Below are 23339 nucleotides of genomic sequence, written 5' to 3'. Positions count from 1 at the left end.
TGATGACGTACGACTGGGCTCGAATAAGGAAGTTCATAGCCAGTAGCCAATAGCTGCCATAACGTCGGTTTTAGTCCGTCAGACTAGCACACACACGAGCGGATTTCTGGGTCTGGCGGAGTTCTGGCGGAAAAATTTGAAGCATGTTCCATTTCTAAAGTCTGTCAGACTTTTGCGAATCAAAAGTCCGTTGCAGCCCACACACGATCGAATAGTCTGCCGGAATCATTCCGTCAGACTTTGGATGTTGAAAAGTCCGGTCGTGTGTACGGGGCTTTAGATGAAGTTACAATTTCTCTGGTAGGACTCAGGGTGGTTGGGGGAACACGGATTGGTGCCTGCTTGCACCTATTGTGGATTTAATGAAGAAGATCACACGCTTTTTAAGAACTCACTGGTGGAAGTCATTCACATGATTGGAAAAAAAATGAAAAAATGTAAATATGTGATCTGATGCGCCCCGTGATGCGCCTCCATCCCTACATAAATGTATCCAAAAAAGCTTAGGTTTGCCATTGGACTTGAAATGAGGCGTGAATACAAGGTATACACATTTATTGAGGAATAAAAACAGGGCTTCTTTTTCTCAGAGAATAGATGCAGGAACTCCCTGTTTTTGAGTCCCCCCTTGACTCCACCCCCTACCCACTTCGGGGACCATCCCTTGGTTCCATTCCATAAAATACCGTATTTATCTGCGTATAACACGCACCTTCATTTTAGGAGGGAAGTTTCAGGAAAAAAACTCAAATTTTAAATAATGAACTTTGAAGCAAAATAAGGATCAGTGCCCATCAATGCAGCCTCACCATTGCCCATCTGCAGCCTCATCTTTGCCCATCTGCAGCTTGATCAAAATGCCCATCTACAGCCTCACAGTTGCCAATCAATGCAGCTTGATCAATGCTCATCTGCTGCCTGATCAATGCTGATATGTAGCCTTACCATTTCCACGATTGCAGCATGATCAATGCCATCTACAGCCTCACAATTGGCAATAAATGCAGCTTGATCAATGCCCATCTGCAGCCTCACAATTGCCCATCAGTGCAGCTTGATCAATGCCCATCTACTGTCTCACAATTGCCCATCAATGCCGCCTGATCAATGCCCATATGCAGCCTGATCAATGCCCACCTGCAGCCTCACCATTGCCATGATTGCAGCCTGATCAATGTCATCTGTAGCCTCACCATTGCCCATCAATGCAGCTTGATCAATGCCCATCTGCAGCCTGATCAATGCCCATCTGCAGCCTCACCATTGCCATGATTTCAGCCTGATCAATGCCATCTGCAGCCTCACAATTGCCCATCAATGCAGCTTGATCAATGCCCATCTACTGTCTCACAATTGCTCATCAGTGCAGCTTGATCAATGCCCATCTGCAGCCTGATCAATGCCCATCTGCAGCCTCACCATTGCCATGATTGCAGCCTGATCAATGCCATCTGTAGCCTCACAATTGCCCATCAATGCAGCTTGATCAATGCCCATCTACAGTCTCACAATTGCCCATCAATGCAGCCTGATCAATGGCCATCTGCAGCATCACCTTTGCCACGATTGCAGCCTGATCAATGCCATCTACAGCCTCACAATTGGCAATAAATGCAGCTTGATCAATGCCCATCTGCAGCCTCACAATTGCCCATCAATGCAGCTTGATCAATGCCCATCTACTGTCTCACAATTGCCCATCAATGCAGCCTGATCAATGCCCATATGCAGCCTGATCAATGCCCACCTGCAGCCTCACCATTGCCATGATTGCAGCCTGATCAATGTCATCTGTAGCCTCACCATTGCCCATCAATGCAGCTTGATCAATGCCCATCTGCAGCCTGATCAATGCCCATCTGCAGCCTCACCATTGCCATGATTTCAGCCTGATCAATGCCATCTGCAGCCTCACAATTGCCCATCAATGCAGCTTGATCAATGCCCATCTACTGTCTCACAATTGCTCATCAGTGCAGCTTGATCAATGCCCATCTGCAGCCTGATCAATGCCCATCTGCAGCCTCACCATTGCCATGATTGCAGCCTGATCAATGCCATCTGTAGCCTCACAATTGCCCATCAATGCAGCTTGATCAATGCCCATCTACAGTCTCACAATTGCCCATCAATGCAGCCTGATCAATGGCCATCTGCAGCATCACCTTTGCCATGGTTGCAGCCTGATCAATGCCATCTGCATCCTCACAATTGCCCATCAATGCAGCTTGATCAATGCCCATCTGCAGCCTCATCGTTGCCATTATTGCAGCCTGATCAATGCCATCTGCAGCCTCACAATTGCTCATCAATGCAGCTTGATCAATGCCCATCTGCAACCTCACAATTGCCCATCAATGAAGCTTGATCAATGCTTATCTACAGTCTCACAATTGCCCATCAATTCAGCTTGACCAATGCCCATCTACAGTCTCACAATTGCCCATCAATGCAGCTTGATCAATGCCTATCTGCAGCCTGATCAATGCCCATCTGCAGCCTCACCATTGCCATGATTGTAGCTTGATCAATGCCATCTGCAGCCTCACAATTGCCCATCAATGCAGCTTGATCAATGCCCATATGCAGCCTCACCATTGCACATCAATGCAGCTTGATCAATGCCCATCTACAGTCTCACAATTGCCCATCAATGCAGCCTGATCAATGCCCATCTGCAGCCTGATCAATGCCCATCTGCAGCCTCACCATTGCCATTATTGCAGCCTGATCAATGCCATCTGCAGCCTCATCATTGCCCATCAATGTAGCTTGATCAATGCCCATCTGCAGCCTCATCATTGCCATTATTGTAGCCTGATCAATGCGATCCACAGCCTCACAATTGCCCATCAATGCAGCCTGATCAATGCTCATATGCAGCCTCACAATTGCCCATCAATGCAGCTTGATTAATGCCCATCTACAGTCTCACAATTGCCCATAAATGCAGCCTGATCAATGGCCATCTGCAGCATCACCATTGCCATGGTTGCAGCCTGATCAATGCCATCTGCATCCTCACAATTGCCCATCAATGCAGCTTGATCAATGCCCATCTGCAGCCTCATCATTGCCATTATTGCAGCCTGATCAATGCCATCTGCAGCCTCACAATTGCTCATCAATGCAGCTTGATCAATGCCCATCTGCAACCTCACAATTGCCCATCAATGAAGCTTGATCAATGCCCATCTACAGTCTCACAATTGCCCATCAATTCAGCTTGACCAATGCCCATCTACAGTCTCACAATTGCCCATCAATGCAGCTTGATCAATGCCTATCTGCAGTCTAATCAATGCACATCTGCAGCCTCACCATTGCCATGATTGCAGCTTGATCAATGCCATCTGCAGCCTCACAATTGCCCATCAATGCAGCTTGATCAATGCCCATATGCAGCCTCACCATTGCACATTAATGCAGCTTGATCAATGCCCATCTACAGTCTCACAATTGCCCATCAATGCAGCCTGATCAATGCCCATCTGCAGCCTGATCAATGCCCATCTGCAGCCTCACCATTGCCATGATTGCAGCCTGATCAATGCCATCTGCAGCCTCATCATTGCCCATCAATGCAGCTTGATCAATGCCCATCTGCAGCCTCATCATTGCCATTATTGCAGCCTGATCAATGCGATCCACAGCCTCACAATTGCCCATCAATGCAGCTTGATCAATGCCCATCTGCAACCTCACAATTGCCCATCAATGCAGCTTGATCAATGCCCATCTACAGTCTCACAATTGCCCATCAATGCAGCTTGATCAATGCCCATTTGCAGCCTCACCATTGCCATAATTGCAGCCTGATTAATGCCATCTGCAGCCTCACAATTGCCCATCAATGCAGCTTGATCAATGTCCATATGCAGCCTCACCATTGCCCATCAATGCAGCTTGATCAATGCCAATATGCAGCCTCACCATTGCCCATCAATGCAGCCTGATCAATGCCCATCTTCAGCCTCACCTCAGATTACTGCTGCCTCGGAGAGGAGAGGGAAGGGGGCGTGACGAGCATCATCAGATTACATACAGCGAGAATCTCCTGTTTACTCGGCGGCCTCCTTAATACAAAGTCCCGCCTCCTGGACCGGCTCCTATGATAGACAGAACACGGGTCCATTGCCGACCCAGGAGATGGGACTTCCTATTACAGAGGCCGCTGAGTAAACAGGAGATTCTCGCTGTATGTAATCTGATGGCGCTCGTCCCGCCCCCTCTCCCCATTCCCTCCAGAGCAGCCCAAATTGCAGTATCAGCGTAAAAAACACGCACACATTATTTGCACCCAATTTTCAGGGTGAAAAAGTGTGTGTTATATGCAAAAATCGATCCCCCAGCAGCCAGCATCAATAGACTCTCCAGCACCTTTGCCATTACATACATTAATTGCTGGAGGTGCCGGAACGGCGTTCCCCCCGAGTTCCCACTGGAAAAAAAAGCCCTGAATAAATACAATTCTCATTAGCTAGCATAGAGAACAATTAAAATATGAATACGCTGATTTGTTATAATTCCATGATATATACCAAACTAAAACATTTTATTCTGGGTATCAAAACCTAATAATAATGCATCCTAAAACTAATTTTGGGAATCTCTGGTCACTTCCTCAGGAGTAGATGCCACTTTCCCGTGATTCTTGGGCTTACCTGGCTGATCGGCAAGCCTGAGAACTGACTGGCTGGCCACAGAGATTAGCACAGGAAAGATGGCCTCTGCTCATCTCTGGCCTGGTGATTAAAGCCGACCTTCAGTGATTTTTTTTTTCAACTTTCCATCTAATAAATCTTCTGCCCTTGTAGTTTTAACTTTGGATAGTAAAACATGTTTCTTTTCTGCCAGTAAATCCCTTATACAGCCCACTTCCTGTTTCTTTTTCTGGAGAAAAGCCTAGGCTTATGACATCATGCACCGCTCGTGAGAGTTTGCCAGGAAGGGAGTGGGGGAAGAGTCATAAAAGGGCCAATCAGAGCTGCAGAGCTGGAGGTGTGTCTCTGTGTGTCTGTGTAAATCCAGGAAGTGAACAGGCAGCAGCTTCAGCTGCCCACAGTTAAAATGGCTGCAGCCAGACTCAGTGGAGGGAGATTTCTGCAGCATATTTGGCAAGTACAGAATCACAGTATATATAAAATAATATGCAAAGTGCATAGCTCCCAACTGTCCCTGATTTGGAGGGACTGTGCCTGATTTGGAGCAATGTCGCTCTGTCCCCCATTCCTCCTCATTTGTCCCTCATTTTGGTCTGATCCATATAGTTGTATATAAAATGCACTTTTTATCTTTCAAAAAGTATTTTCCAGCGCTAAACCTTTCATCCAAATTCTAAATTGCTGCATTTGTCAATTTTAAAAGCCAATATAAAGGAATATTAGTGGTAAACAAGTAAACTTGTGGATTTATTTAACCTTTTTTTGGCTATGTCCCCTTTAAGGGGCGTGTCCTATGCCTACATATGTTTTCTAGTAGGTGTCCCTCATTCCACTCTCAAAATATTGGGAGGTATGCAAAGTGGTTGGAGGGAAGCTTCAGAATGGCAAAGATGTTTTTATTAAAAATTATGTGAGCAGACTACATTTCTTCTTTAAGCAAACCCCCTAACAATTTGAGACGGGAATGAGGAACACCTACTAGCAAATGTATGTAGGCATAGGACACGCCCCCTGCCACACCTCCTTAAAGGAGAAGTAACCTAAAAAAAAGTTAATTAAATTCACAAGGCCTTTTTTTTTTTAACCACTACTATTCCTTTATATTGGCTTTTAAAATTTTACAAATTCAGCAATTTAGAATTTGGGTGAAAGATTTAGCACTGGGAAATAATTTTTGAAAGTTAAATTATGCATTTTATATACAACTCCATAGAACAGACCAAAATGAGGGACAAATGAGGAGGAAAGAGGGACAGAGGCACTTTGCTCCAAATGAGGGTCAGTCCCGAGAAATCAGGGACAGTTGGGAGCTATGCTTTAAGTGGCTGAAATCCAAATGGAATTTTGAAGCACTTTCCAGCAACATTCGTCAAGCCTTCGAATGTACTGAGAATTTTCCTACTAATGTTCATTCAAAAATCTACCAACCTCAACAATTAAGCCCATTAGGTGGCCAAACAAGTCTGAGGGACCTCTCCTGTGGGTGGAGAGCAGAGCTGAAGTCATCCTACAGCAGTGGTTCTCAACAACCTCACCAATTAAGCCCGTTAGGTGGCCAAACAAGTCTGAGGGACCTCTCCTGCAGTTGAAGAGCAGAGCTGAAGTCATCCTACAGCAGTGGTTCTCAACAACTCCAACAATTAAGCCCATTAGGTGGCCAAACAAGTCTGAGGGACCTCTCCTGTGGGCGGAGAGCAGAGCTGAAATCATCCTACAGTAGTGGTTCTCAACAACCTCAACAATTAAGCCCATTCGGTGGCCAAACAAGTCTGAGGGACCTCTCCTGTGGGTGGAGAGCAGAGCTGAAGTCCTCCTACAGTAGTGGTTCTCAACAACCTCATTAATTAAGCCCATTCGGTGGCCAAACAAGTCTGAGGGACCTCTCCTGTGGGTAGAGAGCAGAGCTGAAGTCATCCTACAGCAATGGTTCTCAACAACCTCAACATTTAAGCCCATTCGGTGGCCAAACAAGTCTGAGGGACCTCTCCTGTGGCCGGAGAGCAGAGCTGAAGTCATACTACAGTAAGGTTCTCAACAACCTCAACAATTAAGCCCATTGGGTGTCCAAACAAGTCTGAGGGACCTCTCCTGTGGGTAAAGAGCAGAGCTGAAGTCATCCTACAGCAGTGGTTCTCAACAACCTCAACACTTAAGTCCATTAGGTGGCCAAAACAAGTCTGAGGGACCTCTCCTGTGGGTGGAGAGCATAGCTGAAGTCATCCTACAGCAGTGGTTCTTAACCCTGCCCTCATGTACCCCCAACAGGCCATGTTTTGGGAATTTTGCTTAGATAAAATAGCTGTCCAAAATACCAAGCCAAAGAAAAACCCGTAAAACATGGCCGGTTGGGATACCTGGGGACAGGGTTGAGAATCGAGTTGCCACCTCATACCTGAACACCTTTGAATTACACGGGTTCTGAGGGCAATTAAATGCAGATAAGGCACCGATTGAGTTTAATTACCACCTTAATCAGCCACAGAACCTGTGTAATTAATATGTGTTCAGGTTTAAAGGGATGAGGTGGCAACCATAGTTGAGAACCACTGTCTTACACCACCTAGTTAAGTTACGGTCACAGAGAGCCGCGGACGCTCTGTGCGATCTGCCAACATTTTTCTGCAGCCTTACGGTATCGGGGGGGGGGGGGGGGGGGAACGTACCTTTGAAGTGTCAACTTATTTCCCACAATGCAAAGCAGACCTTTGGCTGGAGACCCGCGATCGATAGACCTGTCCAATGTCTCCAGAAAACATTTTCTGGGGATGGTCGATTATATGATTTAATAACCTGTCCTTATTGTATTTAATTAAACAAGCTATTATCTCTTCGCTGTTCTTTCCATGCCATGCCTACTGATAATGGAGCGGTTCCCATTAAATATTTGCTCTTTATTAGGTGCCTGCGATGGGATCTGATAGGAGAGGACATTAAACAGTGACATCAAAGCCCTGCCAGAGTCCATCCTGTCTTAGCTAATAATCAATCTATTTATTTTATTGCTATAAAAAAGGACATCATTTACAGGATGAGGCTTCCTCATTGCCCCGGTCTTCTTCTCATCCCAGATATGATAATGCTGTGGTCTGAGGATCCACGGGGACCAATGATAGGACAGATCTGAGATCTGAACGCGCAGTCCTCAGTTCACCTTCCCATCACCTGATATACCGCATCCAGCCTCTGCTCTTAAAGCGGAACCTCAGCCTTGCCTTCAACACAGCCTAATGCAACAGCCTAAGAAAGTTCGATAAGACGAGGAATAGTCTTAGGCTCGGTTTCGCTACTTCTCATGCGACTTGGGGACTGCAAAGTCGCATGACAAGTTGTACCCCCATCATTTCCAATGAGTACCGTTCGTATCTGTGTGACTTCAAGTCGCAGGGACTTCAAAGTAGTTTCTGCACCCACCTTGATGCGACTTGAGGTTCACAGACCTCAAGAATACACAGGTGTTGCTTCAAGACAGCCTAGAAATCGCAGGGAAAAAAATTGCGGCAGGACCGCGCGACTTTCAGGTCGCATTAATGGAAACCGAGGATAAAGGGCGACCTGTCAGATGACTTAGCTGCCCCGACAAGTCGCGCTCCATGCAGTGCAACTGAACCGTTCTACTCAAGTCGCTCCGACGTAGAAAAAGATTCCCTGTACTACTTTTGGGGGCGACTTCGGGGCAGCTTGCATTGACTTCTATTACAGAAGTCGTTTTGCAAGCCGCGCTGAAGTCACGCTGTACCGGGGGGCTTCAGAGTCGGAAACAACTCTGATTGCGATTTCAGAGACATCTGTGCGGGTCTCTGCACCAGATGTCTATGGAAATCGCACCCCGAAGTCCCCAAAACTAGTACAGAAACGGCTTTTGGGAATCGGTGCGGCATCGCAAATGCATCGCCGCAACGATTCGGATGGTGCCATTGCTGGCAATTGCCCCCAAATTGGTATGCGATTTGACATGTCAAATCGCATGCCAAATTACTTCAATGTGAACCAGGGCTAAAGCAACATTTGACCTGTAGAGAAAACACCTTAACCACGTGCTGCCTGGGCTAATTTAGACTTTTTTTTTTGCTAGAATATTACTTAGAACCCCCGATCATTGGAGCTGATTTACTAATACTGGAGAGCGCACGGCAGCCAATCAGCTTCTAACTTCATCTTGTTAACCGCTTGCCGACCACCGCAGGCTGCTATATGTTGGCAGATTGGCGCTGGTTGGCAAAATGGCGTACAGGTACGTCCCCTTTAAGAAGCGGTGTCACGGGCACGCGGCCGGTCTCCGTGGGTCCCGCAGACTTGAAGTCCGCCGGGTGCCAGCGATCGTGTCAAGGAGAGGAAGAACAGGGAGATGCTTTTGTAAACAAAGAGTTTCCCCGTTCTGCCTAGTGACAGGACAGAGATCACTGCTCTCTGTCATCGGGAGCAGTGATCACTGTCCTGTGTGTTAAAGCCCATCCACCTAACAGTTAGAATCACTCCCTATGACACACTTAACCCCTTCACTGCCCCCTAGTGGTTAACCTCTTCACTGCCAGTGTCATTTACATAGTAATCAATGCATTTTTATAGCACTGATTGCTGTGTGAATGACAATGGTCCCAAAATAGTGTCAAAATGCCCGATGTGTCCGCCATAATGTCGCAGTCCCGATAAAGGTCGCAGATTGCCACCATTACTAATAAAAAAAAAAGTAAACATTCCATAAAACTATCCCCTATTTTGTAGACGCTATAACTTTTGCGCAAATCAATCAATATACGCTTATTGCGATTTTTTTTTTTTTACCAAAAATATGTAGAAGAATACGTATCGGCTTAAGATGAGGAAAAAAAAAATTTTTTTAGATTTTTGGAGGATATTTATTATAGCAAAAAGTAAAAAATATAGCATTTTTTTTCAAGATTGTCACCTTTTTTTTTGTTTGTAGCACAAAAAATAAAAACCGCAGAGGTGATCAAATACCCCCAAAAGAAAATTCTATTTGCGCTGGAAAAAAAGGGCGCAAATTTTGTTTGGACACAACGTCGCGCGGCCGCGCAATTGTCAGTTAAAACAACGCAGTGCCGAATCGCAAAAAGTGCTTTGGTCAGGAAGGGGGGTAAAATCCTCCGGGGCTGAAGTGGTTAAATTAACCATTTGACCTCCAGAAGATTCCCCCCCACCCCACTCATGACCAGGCCATTTTTGGTGATAATAATGACAATTGTGCAGTCGCGCGACGCTGTACCCAAATAAAATTGATGTTACATTAGTTAGGTTGAAAAAAGACACAAGTCCGTCTAGTTCAACCATAAAAATAAATATCCCTTTTTCCCCCACCAAAAAGAGATTTCTTTTGGTGGTATTTGATCACCTCTGCATTTTTTTATTTTTTGCGCTAAAACAAAAAGAGACCGACAATTTTGAAAAAAAAAAAAAATAAAAACTTTTTTTTACTTTCTGCTATAAAACATCCAAACCTTTTGTATTGTACTGTAATTGTAAACTGTTGGCGCTATATAAATTGATAATAATAATAATAATAATAATAATATAAATATATATATAGATATATATATATATATATATATATATATATATATATATATATATATATATATATATATATACATATAAAATTATTATTTTAAATATATATTTATATACACAGATACATATATATATATATATATATATATATATATATATATATATATATATATATATATATATATACACACAAATACATATATATATATATATATATACAAACACACACGCACATACAATTCAATCAGCAGGCTTGGGGCGTGTTCTTGGCCAGGCTCTGCTGCTACTGCAATGGGAGTTAGGGATCTAGCTGTGCTGTCTGGCAGGAGTGTCTGGATGATAAAAATTGGCTGCATAGAGTTACAAACACTTTGTTGCATGTTAATATTGTTCCTATGATGTATTTAGCCCACATACAGAAGCTTGTTGTAGCATCCATTTATATGTATTTAAACAGCTGGGAGAATCCCCGAAAATGTCCCGTCAGTTACCAGCTGAATGCTGAAATCACCGTATTGCTCACCTGTATGATGACCAAGACGAAAAACACAATTCTGTGCCGGATTCAATGCACTCAATGGATGAACAAATAATGTGCAGAGGGGAGGAATTTGCCTTCAAGGGATTTTCCTTTTCAGGGCTTTCAACCCGACGCATTCCACATTTTATAATATGTGTCACCCCATGGAATTTATTTCTTGCTCGGTATAGTTGGTTAGGATGGACACACAATGGCCGATATATATACTGGTCCAACAAACGGAAATGACTGGCTTCTATAGCAGTTAAAGGGTCAGTCCATGCCAAACTGATAGTTCAGTGTTTGGTGGATGCTAGAGAGGTAAAGCTGAACTCCGGATGGGAAAAAAAAATATTTAAAGGGGTTGTAAACCCTCGTTTTAAAAATAACAAAGATGTCATACTTACCTCCACTGTGCAGTTCATTTTGCACAGAGTGGCCCGGTCCTCCTCTTCTGGGGTCCCCCAAAGGCGCTGGAGTGCATTGAGTGTTCGCGTTGGAGGAACGTTCTCCTCGGCGGAAACCCGTGCGGACTCCCGAGTCCCGCATCTGTGTCCAATCACACAGAATGCAGGACTCGGTTCCGTTCCCGGCGCAGCATCACTGGATTTGATTGACAGCAGCCGGAGCCCATGGCTGTGCCGCTATCAGTCATCCAATCAGGACAAAAGACACCAGCTAGTGCTGGTGTGCTCGTTCCCTGCCGGAGATAGATTTGGGTTGGGTAAGTAAAACGGGGGCGGGGGGGCTGCAGCTTCATAGAAGGTTTTTCACCTTAATGCATAGAATGCAAACCATGAGGGTTTACAACCCCTTTAAATATATTCCTCAAAAGCCACAATTCAAATCCTCTGTGTATGCCCCAAATGTCTTTGCAAATCCAGATATTACCTTACACAAGTAACAGTGACATCATCACTGGGCTGTACATAGTGTGAGCAGAGAGTAGAGCGGTGGGAGGGGCCCGGCATGCTCCACCCACCAAAGGCCAGCTGCAGAAAACTACATATTGGTGAGTTCCCGGGTCTGTATACCTGCTGTGCCCATTATGAGGGGTCCCACCATCCCTGTGCTGAGTTCCCAGGTCTGAACACCAGCTGTGCCCATTATGAAGGATCCCACCATCCCTATAATGAGTTCCCGGGTCTGTACACCTGCTGTGCCCATTATGAAGGATCCCACCATCCCTATGATGAGTTCCTAGGTCTGAACACCAGCTGTGCCCATTATGAGGGGTTCCCACCATCCCTGTGCTGAGTTCCCGGGTCTGTACACCCGCTGTGCCCATTATGAAGGATCCCACCATCCCTATAATGAGTTCCCGGGTCTGTACACCTGCTGTGCCCATTATGAAGGATCCCACCATCCCTATGATGAGTTCCCGGGTCTGTACTCCTGCTGTGTCCATTATGAGGGCTCCCACCATCCCTGTGCTGAGTTCCGGGTCTGTACACCCACTGTGCCCATTATGAAGGATCCCACCATCCCTATGATGAGTTCCCGGGTCTGTACACCTGCTGTGCCCATTATGAAGGATCCCACCATCCCTATGATGAGTTCCCGGGTCTGTACACCTGCTGTGCCCATTACAAGGGGTTCCCACCATCCCTGTGCTGAGTTCCTGGGTCTGTACACCTGCTGTGCCCATTATGAGGAGCTCCCACCATCCCTGTGTTGAGTTCCCGGGTCTGTACAACTCCTGTGCCCATTATAAGGGGTCCACCATCCCTATGATGGGTTCCTAGGTCTGTACATCTGCTGTGCCCATTATGATGGGTTCTCCCATCCCTGTGCTGAGTTCCTGGTTCTGAACACCTGCTGTGCCCATTACAAGGGGTTCCCATCATCCCTGTGATGTGTGCCCAGGTCTTTACACCTGCTGTGCTCATTATGAGGAGTTCCCACCATCCCTAAGCTGAGTTCCTGGGTCTGTACACCTGCTGTGCTCATTATGAGGGTTTCCCACCATCCCTATGCTGAATTCCCAGGTCTGTACACCTGCTGTGCCCATTATGAAGGGTTCCCAGCATCCCTGCTCAATTTGTGATTTATTTTATATGATGAAGAATGTACCAGGAGGATCTGGGACATACAAAGATGGGTGGGAACACTCAAAGCTCCCAGGTAGACAGAAACAGACCAGGGAATTAGGACAGGATGATCCCACTGGTGTAGCACCCAAGACTGACCCAAATCACTTGGTGACCCATAACTACAATATGTATCAGAGATGTTGCACAGTATAATAAACCCAACTCGTTTCGGAGGCACACAGGTCTCCCTCTTCTTCAGGGTCCACATCTTGCATCTAATACTGTATTAGCGTGTAAATGAATATACACCATATATTTGAGCCCTAAAGATGGGGAGGGGGGACCTGTGTACCTCTGAAAGGCATCAAATGTTGTTTATTTTCTATTTGGGAATGAACATCACCAACAAAAGATTTAGGACTCTTAGCTCTTTCTCTGGCTCTCTCATTGGGCGCTTTACATGTGAATTCCAAACCCTGTGTTTTTTTAGGGGTCCCCTATTTGTGCTACGAGCAGCATCACCGGAACCCATTGTGCCCCAAGATAATTAGGTCCCCTTCTCCATCTATGAATTGACCCCAAAGCCTCAATTACATTCATACATTCTTTGCAGGGGTAAGAAACAGAGAGATCATTCCCTCAGTACAGAGCCAGCCATGTGTTGTTTGTCAACACAGGGCTCCGGGCTGCGATTGGACACCTGGACGCCTTGGCTGGTACCTGCTGATAAAACCTCACTGTGTCAAAAAAAAAAAAAAAAAAAAAAAAAAACCTCACTGTGTCTAATCACAGTGGGCTTCGGCACAGGAGCACCCACGTGCGTGTCGTAAGCTCAGGAGAGGCCAGTGGCGTACGGGTTTGCCGCTATGTCTGTATGGGCTGCCCACCAGCAGTACATTGTGGCCTGGCAGTCCGGAAGAGTTTCAAGTATATAGCATGTATAAGCCCAGATGAAGGGGGAGTGTCTGAACCCCCGAAACGCGTCGGTTATTGGCTTTCCATATGTCTTGCTGCACGCAAATTCTAATATGAAAATATTTCAGACCCTGGTTGGTGGTCCTATTACATTTTTTTTTTTTTTACTTGTGGATGATATTTTTCGTGGCCTACTTCGACCCCCCCCCCCCCCCCTAGTGTCACAAGGACCCAGGAAAGACTAGTGGCGCCTCTGTGCACAATGCCCCTTTGAGAAGCCAAGCTAGACTGTAAATAAAAGATAGACCTACTACATTGGCTATATCATTCCGAGAGATATGAGTGGCATTGCTGCAATGCACAAGGATCTTTGAAGGTTTCTGACACCGATAGGCCTGGAAGGATCATCTAATCTACCTGTTTTTTTGGCAGCCGAGTATCAGCAAACCCCAGATAACGAGCGCTGGAGTTGGTATTGACCTATTTCCAGATACAGAGAAAGGATTTATTATCTTATAAAGAGGTTAATGTTGTTTGACCCAGGATGTCAATATCTTAAATACTGCCTTCAAAAAAAAAAAAATGGAGCAAAAGTCCCGGGAGGGCCTGAGGGATACAAGAGACTCATCATCTTTATGGAGCCCGGAACAATATTGTCTCATACCGAGATTAGTTCAGTTAAAGTGCACCCGTCATAGGCATTGCCATTTATACCGAAAAGGAAATGTATCTTTCTAGAAACAGTTTTCAGATATATCCGTAACAGAGACATAAAAGACCCAACGTAATGCAGCTCTGTATTCATTCAATGTATTATTTCAAATACATGAGAACATTAATGTGACCTGATATCAGCCTTTTGCCGCCCCTGTATAGCTTTAACAAATGCCCCTAACACTATATCCCTGAAGAGCCCCTGTATATGGCATAGATAGAGTTCTGTAGTCTAGCAGGGGAGACCCCAGGCAGGTGCCCTGAATTTGCCCAGAGATGGGCTCTAACAAATGCCACCAGATCTACATCTCCCAACAGTCCTTGCATATGGCACGGGCAGAGTTTTGTAGTCCAGCATGGGTAAAAATCAGATAAGTGCTCTGATATAGGCTGAAGATAATCTTTAAAGTGGTTGTAAACCCTTACAACCAACTTTGACCTACAGGTAAGCCTAGATTAAGGCCCATACACATGATCAGACTTTTTGACAACAAACATGCAAATTAGCTGTTTTGGAGCAAAATCCGACCGTGTGTACGCTCCATCGGACAAACTTTTTTGGTTTTCATCAGACTTTTGTTGGCTGTGTGAACAGACAAACTTTCTGGCAACAAAAGTCCGATGGAGCAAAGTCTGATCGCGTGTACAGAAAACCATAGGACTTTTGTACAAAGTACAAACAGGCATGCTCAGAACCAATGCAAAAGATCAGACAACAATACAGAAGTTGACCAAAGGTAGCGGTAAAGAGCAGAAAAACCACGTGATTTGGTGAAAGTTGGCTGAAAAAGTCCTGCCGTTTGTATGCAATACAAGTTCAGGCCCGACGCCCTTTGTACAAAAATCGAAGGGAAAGTTTGTACAAAGTCCTATCGTGTGTATGAGGCTTAAGGCTTACCTGTAGGTCCAAGAAATATCTCCTAAACCTATACGGTTTAGGAGATATTTACCCGAAGACAGCCACCAGGCGCACCGGGCAGGCCGCAGATCGCGGCGATATGCCGCGAGTGACGGCTCCCATGCGCATGCGCGCGAGTGACGTCATCGCGGCTCCGGCGAATCACAGCGCCGGAGCAGCGAGACCCGGAAGTCGTTCCGGGATACATGGCAGTGGCGAAGAGGAAGACGGAGGACTGCTTCGGGGGCTTCGTTCTCAGGTAAGTTATTCATAATGAGCTAGTATGCTATGCATACTAGCTCTTTATGCCTTTGCCTTACAGGGTGTGTTTTTTGTTTGTTTTGTTTTTTGCCTTTACTTCCTCTTTAAAGTGGTTGTCTACCCTTTTTTTTAAATATTTTTACCTACAGGTAAGCCTATAATAAGGCCTATAATAAGGCTTACCTGGAGGTAAAATGAATATCTCCTAAACATGTACGGTTTAGGAGATATTCACTGTGGATGCAGCTACTGACGTCAGCGGCGCATGAGCTGTGAAGGTCCGGCTGAAGGTCAGGCAGACACAGCGCCGGAGCTGCGCACCTGGAAGACACGCCGAGGGGAAATATCAGTTCCCCTCGGTGGTGACTGGGATCAGCTGCCAACACCTCGTTCTAAGGTAAGTATTTTTTTAAACCGTATAGGTTTAAAAAAATATATATATTTGTGCGAGTATGCAACCGCTTTAACAAATGCCCTGGATCTACATCTTCCAAAATATCCTTGCATATGGCATAAATGGAGTTCTGCTATTCAGCAGGAAAGGACTGCATCTCCCAAAAGCCTTTTGCATATGGCATAAGTGAAATTCTGTAGTCCAGCAGGAGAAGACTCAAGCAGGAACTCTAAATTTGCTTGGAGTTGGGTTTTAATGAACTCCCCCAGAGCTACATCTTCCAAGAGCCCTTGGATATGGGCTTGGATACCACCGAGGGGAACTGATATTTCCCCTCGGCGTGTCTTCCAGGTGCGCAGCTCCGGCGCTGTGTCTGCCTGACCTTCAGCCGGACCTTCACAGCTCATGTGTCGCTGACGTCAGTGGCTGCATCCAAAGTGAATATCTCCTAAACCGTCCACCAGGGGAGAACTCAGACAGGCACTCTGAATTTGCCCAAAGATGGGCTTTAATAAACACCCCTAGTACTACATCTCCCAAGAGCCTGTGAATAAGGCAAATGTGGAGTTCTGTAGTCCAGTAGGGGAGAACAGACAGGCACTCTGAGTTTGTCCAGAGAGGGGCTTTAACACACGCCCCTAGAAGTACATCTCCCAAGAGTCCTTGCATATAGCATGGGTGGAATTCTGTAGTTCAGCAGATGAGAACTCAGGTAGGTGCTCTGAATTTGCTCAGAGATAGGTTTTAACAAATGGTCTTGTCCTCTTGTGTTTTGTGCTTTAAATCTGCATAGGCAGATCCATCGGCTTACTACCACACAATACAGAGGATCCATAAAGCAAAGTGATCTATCAAGTCCAGAGATGGGCTTTAACAATCGCCCCTAAAACTACATCTCCTAAGAGCCCCTTCGTATGGCATAGGTTGATGTCTGAAGTCCAGCATGAGAGAAGTCAGGCAAGAGCTCAAATTTTGCCCAGAGATAGGCTTTAATAAACGTTCCTAGAACTACATCTCCCAAGAGCCTGTGCATAAGGCAGAGGTGAAGTTCTGTAGTCCAGCAGGGGAGAACTGACAGGCACTCTAAATTTTCCCAGAGAGGGGCTTTAACAAACGCCCCTAGAAGTACATCTCCCAAGAGTCCTTGCATATGGCATAGGTTGAATTCTGTAGTCCAGCAGGGGAGAACTCAAGTAGGTGCTCTGAATTTGGGCAGGAATGGGTTTTAACAAACGGTCACGTCCCCTTGTGTTTTGTGCTTTAAATCTGCTCAGGCAAAGGCGGATCCATTGACTTATTACCGAGGATCCATCAAGCAAAATGAAGCGGACTTGAAACGTTGTATTCCTTACCCCCACTCACTTGATTATGATTGATCTCGGGATTCAGTTCCTCAGAAGGGCCCAAGAAATCATGGCAGTGTCTTCAACTCACCTTTGGCATCAAAGAGCAGACTTTAATAGGCTACATTTGATCCAGATGCCAATAGGCCGTAAATTAGAGCCGAGCTTTGTAGCGCTCTACGAAGCCGGGTTATACGGTGGGGTCAGGAGTCTGCGGTCTTGTGACGATGTCATACGGTAATCGGGTCACAGGGTGAGATGAACACTTTGGTTTAACTGCGGCTGCATGTCAACCGTGAATCACGGAGCATGATTATAATATAAAACATATTGGTATTTTCCTTTTCTTCTAGACTCAGTGAATTTCTGCTTCCAGACTTCTGCCTTTTGTGAATGAGGTGGTATCAGCAACCACAACAGGGATATGGGAAGCTGCCCTCCTTCAAATAGTCATATCATGGCGACCAACGCGGTGTAAAAAACCCAATCAGTGTTTTTTGTAATTGTACATATACTCAGGGTCAGGCAGATCTGCCCATTGCATAACCTGGTCTGCCTCTCTGGGGTTTAAGTAGCTCTTCTACATAAGGGAACCTTCTGCTGTCAATTTGCTGGTCCTTTAAATAAGGCTCTCTAGTCAACCTACCAAAGATGTAGAACTCTATCCGGATCCCCCTGGGGTGCCAGACTCCTTCCTGACAGGGGCAAGGTGTGACTTGGTCCACCTAGCCAAAAGGCCTGGTAGACCTCTCTCCTCATGATCAGCCATAGCCAACCACCAAGTACTCAGTGAAGGGCTCTCCTGAAAGGAGCCCCCCCCCCCCCCTCTCCCCCGGTTCAGAAAAGGAAGGGACCTGATGGCCACATATCTTCCCTCTAGACTTCAGGGAAGGCCCAAGTACCCACATCCTCCTATCAAGTGAAACAAACACAGACAAAAGCAACAAACTCATGGAGAAAACGAAATTAAATAAATAGGTGCCAGTGCAGGTGCATTGGCTAGGCCATGTAGCCTGGTAGCAGATATTGCCCCTGAATTAGCCAAATGGCCTAGCCCAAAAAAGGTGCTGTGCAGAAAAAACTTGAAGTGACATGACCTTGTGCTTTTTTCAGACAGTGGGTTTTCCAGGCCCATAGTGGTATTAACAGCAGCTCTGGGGTGGCCATTTCCCAAGGGAACATTCTCTGTCTTCCCAGCCAATGGCCATACCAGATAGCACAGCTCTAATCAGGAAGGCATTGGGCCCCTTGGAACCCTACACACCAAGGCAGTACTCCCGACCCACACTGTGAAGGCTCCTCAGGACCCCCATCATACCAGCAGAGGTACTATACAGCCAGCCATTCCTACCGAAAGGCCAGAATGATGGCAGAGCACCACTATTGGACACTGATAAGAACAGATACTATACTTGATCTTAGCCAAAAGGCAGAGAAGCAACTAAAATAACAACTAGTGAGGATGATCCTTCTTCGGGCACTTCCTGAGTGACCGCGATCTATCCCCGCCTCTCAGTTGCCCCCCTGTGTGGTTGCTCTGATGATGGTTAGGAGGAACTATAGGACTCAGTAACGGAGGGGTGTAGTGATGAGCTGGGGTTCGTTCCAAGCTTGTGATTGGCTGAAACTGGAAGGCAGCTGTCATTCCTGGTCTAATCAGCTACTGCCAGGACATTCCACTCCCTGCAGCTGCACTTACACAAAGAGGTGGAAATGCTTGTGACACATGGCCATATTAGATCTATGACAGTGACATTGAGGGGGGGGGGGGAATAGGGCCCAGGTGGGGTGAAACAATATTGCCCAGTAGGGGATGTGGAAGAACAATAGTTCCCAGTAGGAGGTGGAGAGGAACAATATTGCCCAATAGGGGAAGAGCAATAGTGCCCAGTGGGTGGGTGGGGTGAAACAATATTGCACACTAGGGGTCAGTGTGGAACAAGAGCGCCCAGTGGGGAGGTGGGGAGCAGCTACAGTGCCCAACGGACGTTGCCGGAGTACAATAGGTCCCAGTGAGGGAGTAGGAAGCAGCAACAGTGCCCAATTGGGGGTGGGGAGGAACAATGGTGCCCAAGGAGGGATGGGTTGAACAATAGTGCCCAGGAGCGATTGGAGGGGGCACAGTAGTTCTAGTGAGGGGGGAGCAACAGTACTCAGCAGGGGATGGGAACAAATACTAGGGCCTAATGGGATGGGAAGAACAGTAGTGCCTAGTGGAGTGTGGGAAGGAACAATAGTGCCCAGTGGGGTGGGGAGGGAATAACTAAGCCCTTTGGGGGGTAAGGGGAAAAGTACTGTAGTGCCTAGGGCAAATAGTGTCTGGTGGAGGGTAGGGAGGAACAATAGTGCCCAGGGGTTTGGATGGAATAACTAAGCCCTTTGGGGGGTAAGGGGAAAAGTAGTGCCTAGGGCAAATAGCGTCTGGTGGAGGGTAGGGAGGAACAATAGTGCCCAGTCGAGGGTTGGGGGGAATATTAGTACCCAGTGGAGGGTAGGAGTGAACAATAGTGTCCAGTGGAAGGTGAGGAAGAACAATAGATGGGGGGAAACAAAAGTACCCAGTGGGGGTTGGGGGGAACAGTAGTGCTCAGTGAGGGTTAGGAAGAACAGTGGTGCCGAGTGGTGAAATGGAAGTGCCTAGTGGTGAAATGGAAGGAACAATAGGCCCGGTGGAGGGTGGGGAGGAACAATAATACCTACAGTATAGGGGAGTAGGGAGAACAGTGGTGTCAGTGGACAAGACTTATCTTTCTTAGTCTGTGCCCCACGCTGCTGCTCTTTCCCTCCACCGGCTGTTGGGACTACACCCTCTGTACAGTAGGAGATCCCTCCTCAACCACACAGAATCTGCATAGAGCTGGGGCCAGGTCCTGGAACAAGCACTGCAGAACAAAGCGGTCAAGAAACCAGCTCGGGGCACTGGAACGACGGGACTATTTTAAAACCCCAGGACAGCCCCACAGCATCTGGGAGCATGGGAAAACTGCCATGTGTAGTGCCATACCGCCATCCCTAGAGTTCATATATGCAATAAGTGACTGCAAAAATGCTGCAGAAGACCAGAAGCACTAAGACAAAAAGTTAAAACAAAAAGTTCCCTATCCAGAACACAAGGAAAATATTTTGCCCGGGGTTCTGCTTTAAAGCCCATCCCTCTTCATGCCCTTCCTTTGGACTGAGCTGTGCTGTCAGTTACTTATTTGCAAAGACATCAGTGAATAGACACCCGCGTATGGCCATTAATCAATATTTGATCCCAGCTCCTTCCAGAGAAAAGTCAGCTGCACCTTTCTTTGAATAAGCCTCCGACACCTGGTCACACTATGGAGGACTGAAGGGGAAAAGCTGCTGAGCTGGATCAAAGCCTTCACACGCTTACAGCTCTAACAATGTTGTTTTAACTTGTTTAGTGGGATAATATAGCACATTATACGGCACACAGGAATTTCAAATCAGTATGCCAGCAATTGGCTCCACGGGCGCGTTTCGAGAATGCCTCAAAAGTTTGCATTAACACCTACAAAGTGACTACCCTGGGACCACACTACACATCTATGTCAGGCCATTTGGGAACCTTTTTTTTTGGATCTTTTTGGAGAAGTGTGTCCATCTTAACGGTTACAGAGGGCTGTCTGTGTACGGCTGGCCACTATGGAGGATATCAGGCATATATAGAGGACAAGACCACAGGGCCATCTTTTGAATGGAGGTCATGGCAGACTGGCCCCAATGACTACACAGAGAGATTATCTTTTTTTTTCTGATATTTTGTAGAGGATTTATCTATGTTCTTTTGATTCTGTTACGCCTGGATCAACACTCCATTATACTGCCTCAAACACAACCCCTCCTCTGCTCTGAGAAAGCCTTTGGGTGAAATGTGCTGGGACTTTTTGCTCATCTACAGCAGTTTTTCTTGGATAATCCTCAACATCTCCCAAGCTACAGTAATAGGGGGCATTGGTTCTCCACCACTACTTGGCTGGGAAATGTTTGACTAAGCACATAAATAAATATATATATAGCTGTGATGGGTTGTCTTGGGGTTATGTTTGAATATTCACATATGTAGCCATATGTTCTTATGGGCTGTGTGATTTCCAGGCTAGTTGGAGGTCATGGCAGACTGGCCCCAATGACTACATCTTTTTCTTTCTGACATTTTGTAGAGGATTTATCTATGTTCTTTTGATTCTGTTACACCTGGATCAACACTCCTTTACACTGCCTCCATCACAACCCCTTTTCTCTCCTGAGAAAGTCACCAGGCGGAAAGTGTTGGGACTTTTTACTCATCTACAGCAGTTTTTTTTGGATAATCCTCAACATCTCCCAAGCTAAAGTAATAGGGGGATTCTCCATTGATTCTCCATTGAATTGATTCTCCACTGCTGGGAGATGTTTGACTCAGCACATAAGGATATATGTAGCTGTGATAGGTTATATTGAGCTTATATTTGAATACTCACATATGTAGCCATATGTTCTTATGGGCTATGTGATTTCCAGACTAGTTGGAGGTCATGGCAGACTGGCCCCAATGACTACATCTTTTTCTTTCTGACATTTTGTAGAGGATTTATCTATGTTCTTTTGATTCTGTTACACCTGGATCAACACTCCTTTACACTGCCTCCATCACAACCCCTTTTCTCTCCTGAGAAAGTCACCAGGCGGAAAGTGTTGGGACTTTTTACTCATCTACAGCAGTTTTTTTTGGATAATCCTCAACATCTCCCAAGCTAAAGTAATAGGGGGATTCTCCATTGATTCTCCATTGAATTGATTCTCCATTGCTGAGAGATGTTTGACTCAGCACATAAGGATATATGTAGCTGTGATAGGTTATATTGAGGTTATGTTTGAATATTCACATATGTAGCCATATGTTCTTATGGGCAGTGCAAGCTCCAGGCCAGTTGGTTCTGCTTCGCCTGGATCAACACTCCATTATACTGCCTCTTACACAACCCCTTCCCTGAAGAAGCCTTCAGGCGAAACTCTGTGAATTTTTTTTTTTCAGCCATGTGAATCAAAGAACTAACATCTATGGAGGCTTCCTGACACCAAGGATGTGACTATATAACCAGAAAACGTTCCACAACATTCACACCTGCCCTTGGATTCTTGAACAATCAACATCTACACATTCCATGGTGATTGGATTAGGGTGTTTTATGTGTGGGCACAAATGCTGGAGTATCCCCCTGGCACTCACTGGCATTCAAGAAGTGGTTTGGATAAGCTACTGTATGAAATGTGTTCAACATTACAAAACAAGTCCAGTTGAATGTAACTAACTACGACTAGCTTCAAAACCTGAAACAAACACGGATGTTGCCTTCTGACTTTCTCCTTAGTTGCATATTGTTTGCCAAACAACAGGTGTACTTGGTAAGGTGCCTAATCACCAGGCAGGTTTACTGTATCTTACGCTGGCCTGTAGTGTTTGCCAGCGTCCTGGTATAGATGGATTACATCATTCTGATAGGAATGAAAGAAGTGAAGGCATTGCCGTAACGTGGCAAGGTCATTGCATGAAGATGTGATGGAGTCAGATGAATGGCTCCATTAGGGATATCTCAAGCTACAGGGAGATAGGGAAAAGATAAAGAAAAACCAACAAAAGGAGAAAAATATGAAGGAGACTGATAGATAAGGGTTACCTCCCTTTCAATAGACTGAGTTATCCTGTATAAATTTTAGTCCGACCAGCCAATTTGCCTACTACCGGAAATCTGTTTCTTTTATGGTCTGCTGGTAGAACTTTGTTAAGGTACAACAAACGGAACCCCAAATGACGAATACCGAGATAAATAATCTTAACCTGGAGCACCATGCGGCGCTTTCTCAACCAGTACCGGGACAAGGTCATCCAGAGCCCAGGGCAAACATGCCAAACTGCACCCCCCCCCCCCCCCCCGCTCCCAAGGTGTATGAGCATTATGTGTCATCAAAAATCCCTCCCCCACAAAAATAAAAAAAAATTCACCCCCTAAGCATAAATGCCCCCTCCTCCCAGTGCAAATCTGCTCCCCTGCTGAAATGCCCCACTCCCAGCACAAATCTTA

General features: G+C 45.9%; 1 protein-coding gene and 1 pseudogene across 3 annotated transcripts in view; both read right to left on the bottom strand.

Annotated features, from left to right (window-relative positions):
- PRDM16 (PR/SET domain 16) overlaps window positions 1–23339 on the bottom strand; it is a 941382-nt gene that overhangs the window by 572669 nt on the left and 345374 nt on the right. The gene's annotated exons all lie outside the window — the stretch shown is intronic.
- LOC143934664 (U2 spliceosomal RNA) lies at window positions 18560–18710 on the bottom strand (annotated as a pseudogene).

This window comes from Lithobates pipiens, unplaced genomic scaffold (genome assembly GCF_037356315.1).
Source record: "Lithobates pipiens isolate NorthernLeopardFrog02 unplaced genomic scaffold, aLitPip1_a1.2 Scaffold_27, whole genome shotgun sequence".
Lineage (NCBI taxonomy): Eukaryota > Metazoa > Chordata > Amphibia > Anura > Ranidae > Lithobates > Lithobates pipiens.
This window is presented reverse-complemented; position numbering and strand designations above follow the sequence as displayed.